The sequence below is a fragment of the Protopterus annectens genome, chromosome 1.part2, assembly GCF_019279795.1.
Source record: "Protopterus annectens isolate FY-2018-M chromosome 1.part2, PAN1.0, whole genome shotgun sequence".
NCBI classification, from domain to species: Eukaryota; Metazoa; Chordata; order Ceratodontiformes; family Protopteridae; genus Protopterus; species Protopterus annectens.
In genome coordinates, this window is record NC_056727.1 from 860,186,178 (window position 1) to 860,200,815 (window position 14,638).

The following is a 14,638-nucleotide window of genomic DNA, read 5'->3' on the forward strand; positions in this document are numbered from 1 at the left end:
AGAAACTAAACCAAACAAAGCAGATTTTTCCTGCAAGAGGAAACTGCAGGCAAAACATTCTTCATAGTTTCACAATCAGTCATTTTAAACTTTAAAATATTTTTTTATAGTTACTACTAACCACTTTTATAGTTATAATTTCTAGTTTATGACCCTGTTTGTCTAGGGAAATTTCTTTCTGAATTTATGTTCAGGCAATTATATATTTGTTGTATAATATCTTGTTTAATTTGTTTCTCAATACTCTAACCACTGTATGCTGCATCATTTGTAAACTCTGATTTTGCTCCTTTTATATATCTCTTTGTATAAAATAGCTATGTTTACAGATATTTTTTTTATTTTTTTATAATTTTTTACTATGTATCTGGAGTTTTCTCCCCAGGCCTCCGCTGAAAATGGTCACCTTGTGTCCAGTCGGACAAACCCGGTGAACAAATGGAAAATAATAAAATAAATAAAAATAAATAATTTAAACAAATGGAAAATAAATAATAAAATAAATAAATTTGGCAATTCAAAATTCTCAAAATCAAAGTTGTAAAAGCATACACTTTTCTCCCAAACTTAAATCTAGCTTTACTACCAGATAGAATTAACAAAATGTTTGGCAGCAGCTAGATTAGTTGACTGATCTGGTCTGAGTTTAGTGTATAAAAACTTGAAAGACTGACAAATTCTATACGTTCTATCTGCTTTCTTAGAAGTAGCAATTTGGCTATCAGGGAAATCACAGGCTGTAACAAACATGTCCTCCAGTGCTGAAGGTTCTAGGAATTCTAGCTGTAAAAACTCATACTATTTCCTGAGGGACTGAGAAACCTCACTGTTCTCACAATAAAAACACTGGCACATTCAGGAAATAGTCTCAGAAAGTCTCTCATAGGGAGATTCAAATACCATACTCTCTGCAGAATCTGAATCAGAAATCTTAGGAGAAAAACCTGCATTTATCCCTTTAAATTCCCCTATAGTTTCAAAATACTGAACCTCTTTAGGGAAAGAGCAATCCCTTTTTCTTCAACCAGAAGCAAGCTTACAAGAAGGCCTGTACAAGACAATGAGTCAAGCTCAATAAACTACTCATGTCCAGAGAAACTGACACAGAAGGAGCTAAATGTTCAGTTTTCTGCCTCTTTGTTACAGGAAAGTTGGAATAAATAGACATAGTATTGCCTGCAGCAGCTTCCCCAGGGAAGGGCATGGCATTCTGACTCAGCAAGGGTAAATTCCCTGCCCTTTTTTTCATGACCGACAAAAGTGGCTCTCCCTTGGCCACTGAGGAGGTCCCAATGGCCACTAAGGACCATAGTGCCTGCACAGACAACAGAAAAATCAGTGGAAAAAGGTTAGTGGTCTGAGGAACAAGCTTTGGCAACAGATGTGTCACCCATGTGTGGCTATAGCAAATGAGCCTGCTGTGATGGCAAAGGCTACTTAATTATTTTTTTCCTTTTGAGGGTGGAAGAAGGTCAGACTGAGGGACTAGCAGTTTGTTCCATGCTCAAGCAGAAAATGGTGCCTTTTTCTCAAGGAAGCTTATCAGCAATTGTCAGTAAAATGGGAAAGTAGCAAAATATAATTTTTTTCCACATAAAAACAGTAAAAAGCACTTTAAACACTCTTCCCAGACACCAAAAGTAAAATAAATGCAGTTTATACACAGAAAAAGTAGTTTTTAACAATTTTAACAACTTTTTACTACAAAAGTAAAAAAGTGTGCTCCTATTTAAAAATACATAAAAGTAATCTGAAGCCAATAAAAAAGAAGTTATGTACTCACCATAACGTTCCATGTTTGTAGTCCATAATCTCGCCTTCATTTTTGATGATTGGTGACTCAGCCGCATACTAAAGCTCAAGAGCTTTCACTGGCTCGAGGCTACCTCCTATCCCAAGATGCCTAGCGACTGTTACCTAGATCTCGTTTGAGAGAAACTAATCACTAGACTATGCAACCCAATACAACAACTACAACATATCCTCTGTCCATAATTCCTAAGGCATGAAGGGGATCAGGAAAGTTACAGCCAATTTCAGAAACACTCCTCTCGATCCTCCAGGAAGGAGGAAGGAGGGTGGGATGCAAGAATGAAGGCGAGATTATGGGCAACAAACATGGAACATTATGATGAGTACATAACTTCTTTATGTTATGTTGTCCTATCTTGCCTTTATTCTTGATGGTTAGGACAGCGTCCCCAGCACCTTCTTTCTTGGGTGGCTCAAAGGAATAAACTCTTCGGAACAATGGAACCAAAGGATGCCTTGTTCCAGGATGCCACGTCTACTTTGTAATGAGTGATAAAGGTATGAGAGTTAACCCATGTAGCTGCAGCACAAATTGAATCCAAAGGGAGCCTAGCTTGAAAAGCAGTGGAAGCTGACATAGCTCTAGTTGAATGCCCTCTGATTTTTCCTGGCAGCTCTTTATTCTAAGAGTTATAGACATACGTAATTGTGTCTGTAAGCCATTTTGATAAGGTGACTTTTGAAAGAGAAGTTCCTTTTTTGTTTTCTGAGAATGAAATAAACAGTTGGCCAAATTTTCTAAATTCCTTTGTTCTATGTAAGTAAAAACATAACTGATGATGTACATCCAATTGGTGAAGCTTGTTTCTGCCCTGTTGCCTTGATTGGGGAAAAATACGAGTAGCTCAACAGACGGATTTAAACTGCCCTCAGAACAAACTTTTGGCAGAAAAGAAGGATTTGTCCTGAGAGATACTCTGTCTTTGTGGAAAATCAAATAGGGAGGACGGATAGACAGAGCTTGCAGTTCTGAAACCCTCCTAGCAGAAGTAATGGCTGCTAAAATGATTGTCTTTCAGGATAAGAACTTTAGTGGGCAGGAGGAGGCTGATTTGAATGGAGGGAGAATTAAAGAAGACAACACCAAATTGAGGTCCAAAGGAGGTGGTGGTTCACTTATGGGAGGTTTAAAAAGGAATGTACTCTTCAGAAAGGCTTTGCGTAATCTGTGGGACATTATATTGGATCCTATGTCTCCTACATGGTAGTTTCATATGGCAGTTAGTTGTACTCGTACCGTGGCTGCTGCTGCTGCACCCTGATTAAAGGTTTCTGTTAAAAATTCCAGGACTGGAAATATACGGGCTGTAAAGGAGTCTATATGTTTTTTGTCAGCCCAACAAGAATATCTCTTCTATTTGTTTGCATAAAGTTTTCTAGTTGTATTCCTGTGCAACTAAACCAGAATGTGTCGCACTGCTGGGGATAGTTCTGGAAGCCTGGTTAAGATGGGAAGTGGAGTAACCAAGCTGTCAGCTTAAGGTTTTGAAGAGAGGGGTGGAGCATTCCTGACTGATGAGTCAGAAGGTCTGGCACTGTGTCCAGGATCGAAGGCTTCTCATGAAGATGAGGCCATAGAAAGGGGAACCATATCTGACGAGGCCAGTAAGGAGCAATGAGAATTAGCCTGTGACTCATTGATTTGGCTTTCTGGAGGACTTTAGGTATTAATGGAAATGGGGAAAAGCATACAGGAGTCCCGGGTGCCAATCATGAACAAGGGCATCCCTTAGTGACTCCCCAGGAGGGGGAATTAGGGCAAAGTAGCTGCTGCATTTGGAGTTGATGGATGTGGCAAACAGACTGCAGCAAAGCTAGCCCCACTTACGAAAAATTTGGTTTGCAATTTCCTGATTCATGGACCGCTCGTGAGGCATAAGAATTGCCCTGCTTAATCTGTCCGCTATCACGTTGGATTTCCCCAGGATGTGCGCTGCAGTCAGAAAATGCTGAGAAGAAATTGCTTATTGCCATACTCTCTCAGCCTCTCGACAGAGGGGGTTAGGATTTGGTTCTGCCTTGTTTGTTGATGTATCACACCATGGACATATTGTCTGTTTATATTGCAATCATACCTATTGGAAGAGAGCTCTGGAATGCCTGCAATGCCAGAAGCACTGCCCTCATCTCTAGGACATTGATGTGCAAGTGGTATTCATGTTCGTGCCAAGTCTCTTGGACAGTCTGTCCCAGAAAATGCCCTCCTCCCACCCTATCTGGGAAGCATCTGTGTTCACTGTAGCTACAAGTTGGGGGAGAACAAATGGTCTGCCTATCATTACCTGTGTGGACTGAAGCCACCATAGTAGGTCCCTCTTGCAGGTGTTCATAATGAGAATCTTGTGTGACATGGGCAACTCCTGCATGGACCACTGAGCAAAGAGTAGCCACTGTAATATTCTCATGTGTAGATGCGTCAGTAGAACTAATGTTATTGCAGCTGCCATTGAACCAAGAACCTAGAGGACAAATTTTGCCTGCACTTTTTTTTTTCATGAGCAATATTGACACCTGATGGTGTAATGTTTGAATTCTTTCGTGAGGCAGTTTTGCAACCATGCCTTTTGTGTTTAAGTCTGCCACTATAAAGGTAATATGCTGTGATGGCAACAAGGCAGATTTTTCGAAATTTATGGTAATGCCTAGCTCTGAGCAGAAATAAATGGTGGTGTCTCTTGCCCTGGTTAGTAGATGCTCGGTGGTGGCGGCCAGGAACCAGTCGTTTAAGTATAGAAACACCCGGAATCCTAGATGCCTCAGGTGAGCCGTAACTACTGCCATGCATTTGGTAAACACGGTTTACCTTTGAATGTGTGAAAGCACATTCGTTGAACATGCACATCCGCAAACCGTTTACGTGAAAACTGAAGCACCGACTTCCTGAAATGTCAAATAAATATCGACTTTTGACATTTCTGATCATTCCACCACCAAAACAAGTGCTACCATGGGTCAGAAAGGGGGCGAGATTTTGGAATTTGGCACTTCGGTTTTCGTGGTTTCAGAATTTTGCAGTTTGCAGTTCATGAACAGTTTTGAAGATGTTGCTGTCGAACATTCAAAGGTAAGCGGTAAAGACTCTGGGGGCTGTAGTGAGACCAAAGGGCAGAGCTCTGAATTGGTAATGACTGGCTCCCAGCTGGAAGTGTAAATATTTTCTGGATCGCCAGTCCATCTTTATATGGTAGTACACATCCTGAAGATCTGTGGAGCACATCCAATTGTCTTGTCCCAGAAAAGGGAGTATAGACTGTAGTGTCACTATCTGGAACTTTATTTTCTTTACCAACGTATTCAGTCTGCTGCGATCCAAAATTGGTCTCCAGTCCCCTGTCTTTTTTGGAACTAAAAAGAACGGTGAGTAAATTCCAGATCCAATTTGGTCTGCGGAGACTTCTTGGATGACTCTTTTTCTTAGCAACCTTTGAATTTCTAGGGTTGCTTGATCCCTTTGTCCGGGTGGTATGTCTGGGATAGACTTTGGTGGAAGGGGTGGAAGGGAGAAAGGAATGTTGTATCCCCTAGATATCATCGACTGTACCCATTTGTCTTGAGTGATGTCCATCCTGGCTTTTGGGTACAGTGATAATCTCCCCCCAACTGCCTCCAGAGGTGGACAGGCAGGCCTCCTTTCAGGAGTACTGAAAGGGCCTACCAGAGAACATATCTCTGTCACCCTGATTCTGCAGACCCCCTTTGCCGTGAGGGCGGTGTCACCTGTTGTTATTTCCCCCTCTGCTGCTGGGGGAAAATTCACCACGAGTGTCTGGCAAAGCTCCTCTGGATTTCTGGAACCATATTTTTCTTCCCTTCTGAACTTTGGGATAAGGTCTAGTAGGGACAGAGAAACTTACTCCCACGGCCGACAGAGTCTTGTCATCTTGCTCGCTCCTGCTGAGAGTCTCCTTCACTTTTGACCTGAACAAGGAAGAGCCGTCATAAGGGGTGTCAATAAAGGAAGACTTGAAGGGCTCAGCAAACTCACAAAGATGCATTCAGGAATGTCTTCTCAGAGCTATTCTTGTGCCTGCTGCCCTGCTCACTCCATCGGCCACATAAGAGATGAGGCACATGGAGGAGTTTGTTACAGAGGTTAAGGTCGCAAGCTGAGAGCTTATCTTGTCAGGTACCTCCCCAGCTGTAGCACCTTGGAGGGTATTACCTAGCTCCTTGAGGAGATCCTTCTGAAGACGAGTAAAATGGGATAAGTAATTCAGCAACCTAAGCGTAAAGGCCACTGAAGAGAACATACGCTTCCCATATCTGTCCATCATTTGAGACTCCTTATTCGCTGGATGGAGAGATGCAGAATTTTCAGCTAAATTCCTTCTTGGTGGCTCCTGCCACCACCATAGCATCTACTGGGACACCTTTGGTCAAATACTGTCTGTCTTCCGGGGCTGTATTGAATTTGTTGGCCCTCCTTGGAACAGGTTCCACCAACTCTGGAAAGCCCCATGCCTTTCGACTTGACTACACCCAGGAGCTGGTTGAAAGGTGGAGACACTCAAGAGGTGGAGCGTCGAGAACCAAATGCCTCCAGGTATACCTACTCATCTTCAGAAGGGGAGAGGGTTTTCCAGCCACCTCTCTGTTCCAGAATATCTAGGATGTCTGAAAAGGAGATATCCTCATAGGGTGACTGTAGGGACCCTTCTGAATCCTCTAAGTCAGTATCAGATGTGACAGACTCAGGGGAGTCTATGTGTTTCCTTTTACATGTTCTCTTCTGAGGGACCTCCTTGGGGGGATGTTCTCGGGAGGTTTCGGAAGAGAAGGTTTCACCCAATGGGGCATCCCGGGGCATTGGTTCCCTATGCTGGGGCTGGAGGGATGGTGTAGAGTTTGACACTGGACTTTTGGGGGAAGAATAGCTGGAGCCGAGGGTAGAGCAGTCTCAGAGTAAAGCACGCTCCTCATCACCTCGAAGGCACCACGATCCTGGGCCAAGAGAGCCTCCAGCTTCAAGGAACAGGGAGTTTTCCCCCATGCCAAGGAGGATGACTCCGAAGCTGATGTGGGCACTGAACTCACCTACGCTGAAGCCCTGAGTGGGAGAGTCAGATCCGCCAAGGTTCCAGTTTGACTCTCCACCCCCGAACCAACGAGGGAGTCACAGACCCCAGACCCCTTGATGGACAACAACATTAATGAGGTCAGAGCAGAGATCGGCACCAAAACTCTGGGAATGGATTTTGGTTTCAACGGTTCCACCACCAGGACTTCCAGGCACTCTAGCTCCGAACTCGACTGAGTCGGAGGAGGAGGAACCAAAGGTAAAGCAGTTACTGAAGTCGGCTCCATGACCATCTGGGCTGGTGAGAATTTTTGCCAGGGCCAGTGTACAAAGCAACCTTCTAACCATTCACTTCACATCATTATCCAAAATGCTCCTGGATGACCAAGAGGAATGGGAGGACTTGTGGCTACCTGCCACTGATTGTAATAAAGGAGACTGCAGCACAGAATGACTCGTCTCCAAGGACGGTGACCGGCTTCTTTTTTAACTACTATATGGTTCCGAAACTGCAAGTGGAACCGATGTAGATTTTTCCTTTTTGTAACCAACAAGTTTCGGATCCAAAGAACTCAATTTTTCAGGTCTCCTCGATGGCTCGGAAGCTGGAGCCGAAGAAGTTTTGGGTGACTTGCCTGAAGGTTTGGAGGCCTGAGTCCCTTCAACAGCCAAGTCAAAAGGCCCCTCAACAAACCCTGATTCCTGCAGGACCCTTGAACTAAACCCATGGCAAATAAAACAGGAATCCTGCAAGCTGATGGTGCCTAAGCAATGCACGCAGCTAGTGTGCTCATCAGTGATAGACATTTTTTTCTGTGCAAGAATCACACTTTTTAAAACCAGACTGTTTAGTCTCTTTAGACATCATGTCACTATCAGCAAAAGTTCATAACTAGCAATGAAAGTCACAAAGTTAGTAAAATGTTTACTCAAGTGCAAGGAACCACACCAGACTAGCAAGACTACAAAAACAACTACTGTATAAAGAAAAAAACAAGTTTTCTTTTTCTTTCTTTTTTTGAAGGAAAACAGTGGTCAGAGGGAAAGAAGTTTAGAGGAGAGCCTTTAACTTAAACAATGTACTCCTCTAACCTCGAATTTAAACAGCAAAATGAACAACAGGGGAGCCCTCTAACTAAAAAGCAGCTAAGCTAGGGGTAAGAGAAGAAAAGGAATCCTCTAACTTAAATGGATTCCTAAAAAGGGGCAGTGCTAGATAGAGGCCTAAGAGAAAACGATGGCCCACATAAAGCCAAAAAACAAAGAGTGGAAAGGACCTTTGCTGAAACAAAGGAACACTCAAGAAATAGCAATGCAAAGAAATTATACTACTACTCAGTTATAACTTAACAACCACACAAAAAGTTTAAGAAATATCCACTTAGCCTGAGCCAGTGAAAAAACAATCCTGAAGCTGCAAGTGGCAAATGAGATCTGGGTAACAGTCGCTAGGCATCTTGGGATAGGAGGTACCCTCGAGCCAGTGAAAGCTCTCGAGTTTTAGTATGCGGCCGAGTCGGAACCAATGCTCGATTCCGAACCCAACCATCAAGAATGAAGGTGAGATAGAACAACATAACAATACTTTTCTGTAGCTTTAAGATAGTTGTTTTTCACAAAAAAAACCTACAACAAAAATAAATAAATAAATGTAGACTTTTTCTTTTTTCACAAAGGGAATGTATCTGACAAGCAATGGAACAGCATTGGCCAATTGCCGATCCTCACAAGCCCATACAGGAGAGCTCTACTTGTCATCAAAAAAGCTCTGAAGGGCTTGGCTCCAAAATCAGTATTTTTAGTCAGCTCAGTTCGAGCTCACTAATGGTTTGGGAGAATGGAAGGTACCCTGAAGCTTTGGAAGCTGGCCAGCTGTTATATCCTATGCAGGATATAAGCCATATAGCTTAGACTATTGTAGCAGTGAACAGTATGAACAACATATGCACACTTTATTTTTCCCACTGTACTAAAGGCCATTTTAGAGAAGTATACCTGTTGCTAAAATAGCTGTATGCAATTCCTTGCTGCAGACAATAATTATGCCATCTTTGATGTTCTGAGCTCTATGAAGCATAATGTTTCTGGAAGGCAACTTAATAAAAAATGTATGTGTATAGTTGAGTACATTGAATATGCGTGGTCCACACCTATACACACAGGTTTAACAGCAGACTTGTACCATCCGAATAGACTGATTTACAGCTGTACATTGTTTATCAAATTCCTCTCACTGTTTGATTCTTTTACATCTTTCTAATACATTTCTGCAAGTAGCCAGGAGCTCGACAGTTTTTGTAAATGGCAGGCACACTTACAGACCATGGAACAGCAACACCAGTAGAAATCATGTTTCCGTGTCAGTGATTCATTCAGGTATTGCATGTATGGCTAACACTGCCTAACACAATGACTGCAGTAGCAGTAAGTCAGTATGCCATGAATTTCTGAATTACTATACAGTCCCCAAGTTGTAATGATTGCAAAGTTTGAATATTGGCCAGAACACTTACTTGTCAGTGTCCCCTTACAGACATAAACTGACCTGCTATTTCAATGGAATTTTGAAACAATGTTCCCCTTTCAACCAGACTTGTATAACTCCCTTCTGAAATCACAATCTCATCCACTGATATCCCAACCTCTACCTTTGTGAACTACCTGAACCACTGGCTTTGTGAACTACCACAGCACGTGGTTTTAACATCGGCCCTTCAGGGGGAAAAAAAACACTAGTGAGTTTTGAGTGTCCCCAAAATTCTGCATCTAAATGACAATCCTCATTAGTGTCATTCAAAAGTATGTGTTTCTCTCTAGCTAGTTCTGTGAAAACTTTCAATAGTCGTTGAACTAATTTGTACTAACATTTTTTTTGTAGTAGAAACAATGCAGGCTCAATGCACATTCACTGAGTATGTCTAAATCAAGCATGCTCTCTGATATCTTTCTTATTTATTTGCTGAATTAAAAATACAAACGTTACAGGTTTTGATGTCTACTAACCCTACTCTGAATACTTTGTCAAATGGTCTCTTGGGTATTTCCTGGGAAAGTCACTTCTGAAGGACAACTACTCTGCTTGTCAGTTTGTATTATACTTGGCCAATTGTTACAGAATGTTTTCTACTTTCTCTTCTGCTGGCTTAGTCTATTGTTTTGTATTAATTGCTGATGTGTTGGGTTTTCATTCACTATTGTTTTTGGGAGTATTGAAAGGATGCCTGCAATCATTTTAAGTTATGGATTAGCACATAACTGGTAAAGAATCTTTAGAACTATGAGGCAGACAAATTTGAAGTAAGTGGAATTTTTAGTTTAAAGATTTTGAAACATTGTAAATCTAACATTTCACACTGTCTGACAGATATCTAAGACCTTAGTTCTCAGATTTGCTGATTTTCATACACCAAGTAAACAAAATAATGCTGTACATATGTGTGTGTATATCTATGTGCACATTTTAATTTCTATATTCTATTAATAGGTAGGGTTGTCAGCCTTATCATTTTGCACTGCACTTCATTTTATTTTGTATTGATTGCTGAGCCTTGCATACTAGTTTCTTGTACGTATGGCTATGCTTTCACATACTATGAAATTACGTCTATGGATGTACAGTGCATTCTGTGAAATCTGAATGTTCTCTGCTAAATTGCATTCTGAGTAACCCAAAAGTTCTCTGTTGTGATTTCCTTGGAACTTTTTCCCATGGACTCATTGAAACTAAAATTGTGTAGGTAAACTTATCATTAACAGTAGATGTTCAAATGATCACTGCTGCTGTCGCCTTAGCTATATGGATTATATTCTGTCAAGGATATAACAGCCAGCCAGCTTCCTTGCTGCAGGGCACCTTCCACAAGCGGGCACGGCCAAACTGGCAATCAGTTTGAATTTAGCTGTCTGAAATGAAAAGCTTGGACATCAAGCTCTTTATGGCTTTCATGCCAACAAGGAGAGGGAGGCTGAGCCCTTACAGGACAATGCTAGGAACAACAATAAATAAGTAGTCACAACTTGCCATAAACAATACAGCAAAAAAACAAGGGGGGCTGGAGGGATGGAGGGAACAGCTACTAAAGCAGTGATCATTTGAACGTCTACTGTTATGGTAAGTGTACTTACATAACTGTACTATGCTCATCATATTGCTTATCTGGGTAGATTATCCTAGCTTACTACATTTGGGAGATGGAAAGGAAAGTGTCCACGAGTTCCTGGGGAATGGTCCTAGCAAAGCCTGATCTAGACCTACAGAAGAAATCAAGCTTCATATGGCTTGTAAATGTATTACAATGGACCAAGTTGCTGCTTCTAGAATACTTTTATAATATAACGCATTTCAAAAAGCCACAGATGAAACCAATGTCTTGGTAGCATGGATCTTGACCCTGGCTGGAACAGTTTTGTTGTGATGAGTATAACAAAAAGTAATAGACTGAGATAAGCATTTGGAAATAATCTGTTTTGACACAGGTTGTCCCTTCTTACCTTCACAAGAAATGAACAACTAATCTGAAGATCTGAAAGATTTGGATTTGTCAGGATATTACCTGAATTGTCTACAGACATCCAAGGCTTGAAGTATCCTTTCTCCCTCATTTAAAGGTTCAGGAAAGAAAACAGGAATATGGATAGTATGGCTAAAAATAAACTTGGATACCACTTTAGGCATTAAAGAATGTTTAGTTCTCATAGAAACCCTGTCTCTATGCAAAATGCAATATAGTTGACTCAACATAAGACCTTGCAAATCAGATACTCTTCTTGCAGAGGTCAGAGCAATCATCAGTTTTTCTGGTTAAGAACCTCAAGTCAGCCACATTAGCTGGTTCAAATGGAGCAAGTGTTAGCTTTTCTAAAACAAAATTAAAATCCCATGGAGGGGCCACGGATTTTCTTGGAGAACTCTTATGGAAAACCCCTTTCAAAAACATTTTTGACATAAGGATGCATTAAAAGAGGAAGATCCATGGGCAAACATGCTGAAATGGCCAATAAATAAACCTTGATGGAGGTGTAAGAATGGCCATATGAAATTAACTCACACATATTGTAAAAACAGAGACAGCTAGCCCTGAACAGATGTGTTATGTTCTTGGTACCAACTAGAAAACTTTTTTCATTTGTTAATGTACGATTTTCTAGTACCAGACTTTATGCCTCCATTAGCACCAGCTGCACACCCTCAGTAAATACATGCCTAAAGGGAATTAAGACCCAATCATCCAGGCTCTCAGTTAAAGTTGATTGCAGTTGGGGTGTATCAAAACCCCCAATCTTGTGTGAGTAGATCCATTCTGTGAGGAAGCATGTGGTAGTTGCCCATTTCCAAAAGAAGACAGAACCACTGTTACCTGGGCAAGTAGGGAGTCACCACAACGATCTTGAAGTATTAATCTAAATCTTTAGAAGTACCCTGGATATCAGTGGAAAGGGTAGAAAAGCATAAGGAGCATTCCTATCCAAGGAAAGGAAAAGAAAATATTTCTGTCCTCTTGCCTTTTTACATGGAGTCCCGGAGCAGAATCCTGCCAGCTGATTGTATAGACAGAAGGAAATAGGTCTACTTGAGGAGCTCCTCACAGATGGATCTAATCTTGGAAGACTCCCTGATCTCATTTCCATTTATGAGGATCTGCCCTTGCCCTGCTCAGCTTGTCTACCACACAATTTTGTTCTGATAGAATGTAGGATGCCTGTAGAGTGAGACTGTGCTGTGAAGCTATTTCCCAAGCTACCATGGATAATCTGCAAAGAAGGGTACAACCTGGTTCCCCCTTGCTTGCTAATGTACCACACAACTGTGGTATTATTTGTAAGAACTTCAGAGGTCCAGGGGACCAAAGATGATTCACAGAGTTGAATGCATTGGTCAGGATTAGCATCTCTTTGGTATCTATGTGCTTGTGTCTGTCCTTGGTGTCTCACACACCTTGAAATATATCCCTTCTGAAACTCCTCCCCAAGGAAAGTCTAAGGCATCTGTGGTGACTGACTGCTCAGGGAATGAGAAGAGGAGACTTGGATTTACGAAAATTTGCTTTCTCCACCAAGTGATTTTTCTTCTGGCAGACACCAGTATTGGAATTTGAAAAGACAAAGGGTGCTGGTACTGGAGCTAAATAGACTTCAGTTAGCATTGTATCTTTCTCATGAGCAGTCTTACCAAGGGTATTATGAGAATCATAGATGTCATGAGACCCAAAATTCTGGGGTATTCCTCACAGAGACTGAAGTCTGAGTGGAAAACCTTAGCTTAGAAATAGAGGCAGATATAGATTTTTATTTCCTATGGGAGAAAAGCTCTTTGACCTAAGGTGTCTCCTCAGGAACACAATCCAATGTAAAGGAGTCCAGAAAGACTTTTTAATTTTTTCTTGGAATTCTAGTTTATGTAAGAGATCTCCCACCATATGGAAAAATATGGATACTTTGTAGCCTAAATTGAGCTATAAGTGTAGCTAGACACTTTGTGAATACTATCGGTGCAGTAGCTAATCCAAAGGGTAAGGCAGAGAACTTGTATGGGATCCAGACACACACAACTTTAGACACATCTAAAGTCTGGTTGAATAGGGATGTAATGGTAAGCAGCTTTTAAATCAAGTATTACCAGGAAACTTGATTGAGGAAGAAAAGTTAACAGGTTTTGAAATTACATTACTTTGAACTCGGGCACTATCACAAACAGGTTTAGAAAAGAAAGACCCGGAACTAGTATCCAAGCATTTTCAATCTTTGGCACTAAGAACATCTTTGAATAAAAACTATTACCCACCTGGGAAGGAGGAACTGATTCTCTCACTCTCTGGAATAGCATGTGCTAAAGGACAGGGAAAAATAAAAGATTCTGGTCTGGTATGGTCTGGTGGATGAGGAATTTCTCCCTGGAAAGGAAGAATGGCCTTCCACTGCCATCTGTAATCTTGATGAATGATCTTCAGAACCCATGTGTCTGAAACTATCTATTACCAAAGAGAAAAGTGGAGATTTGGACTTTCTGGAAGGTAAAAAGAACTGCCAGGGCGGGAGTGGGGGCAAGGTCCTGAAATAATCATTCTGACTTGTTGGACTGTCCATGGTTTTGAAGGGGTTCCTGATTTTTTGGAACTCTCTGCTATTTCTTCTTAAATGTTTGTTTACCTGTATTTTGTTGAGACTGTTTATTTTATTTTTGAGAAAATTAGATGAAGGGTTAGGGAATCCCCTTAGAAAATTTGGAAAAGGAGGGCTGAAAAATGTTAGAAATTCCCTGTATCAGCTTATCCTTTTCATCACACCCTTTGATAACCTCTGCAGCAGAGGAACCAAAAAGTAAATCACTATCCAAAGGAAAACTTAAAATCTCATTTTTCACAACAACCATGAGGTTCTGAGAATGCAGCCAGGCAAACCTCCTCAAAACAGTACCAGTGGCCATAGCCCCAGAAGAAGTATCATCTGAGTCATACTCACGCTGTAAACAATGAGTTGTGATTTGTACAATGGAAGAAATTGCATTATTTAAAGTAGATATTTTTCCTCAAAAGAAACTGAAAATAAAACATTCCTCATACTTTCACAAGTCAGAATAAACTTTAGCATATGAGTCTAACAATTCAAAATTCTGAAAATCAAAGTTGCAGACGCATTTTATCAACAATCTTCCCATACTTGTGAAAAAGAATAGAATTGAAACTAACCAAATTCTTAGCAGCAGTAGGATTAACTAAAGAGTCAGGCTTGGGAGGAGTATATAAAACTTAAAAGACTGAGGAAATTTATATATTACATCTCCCTTTATATTCACAGTAGGCAGTCATGAAA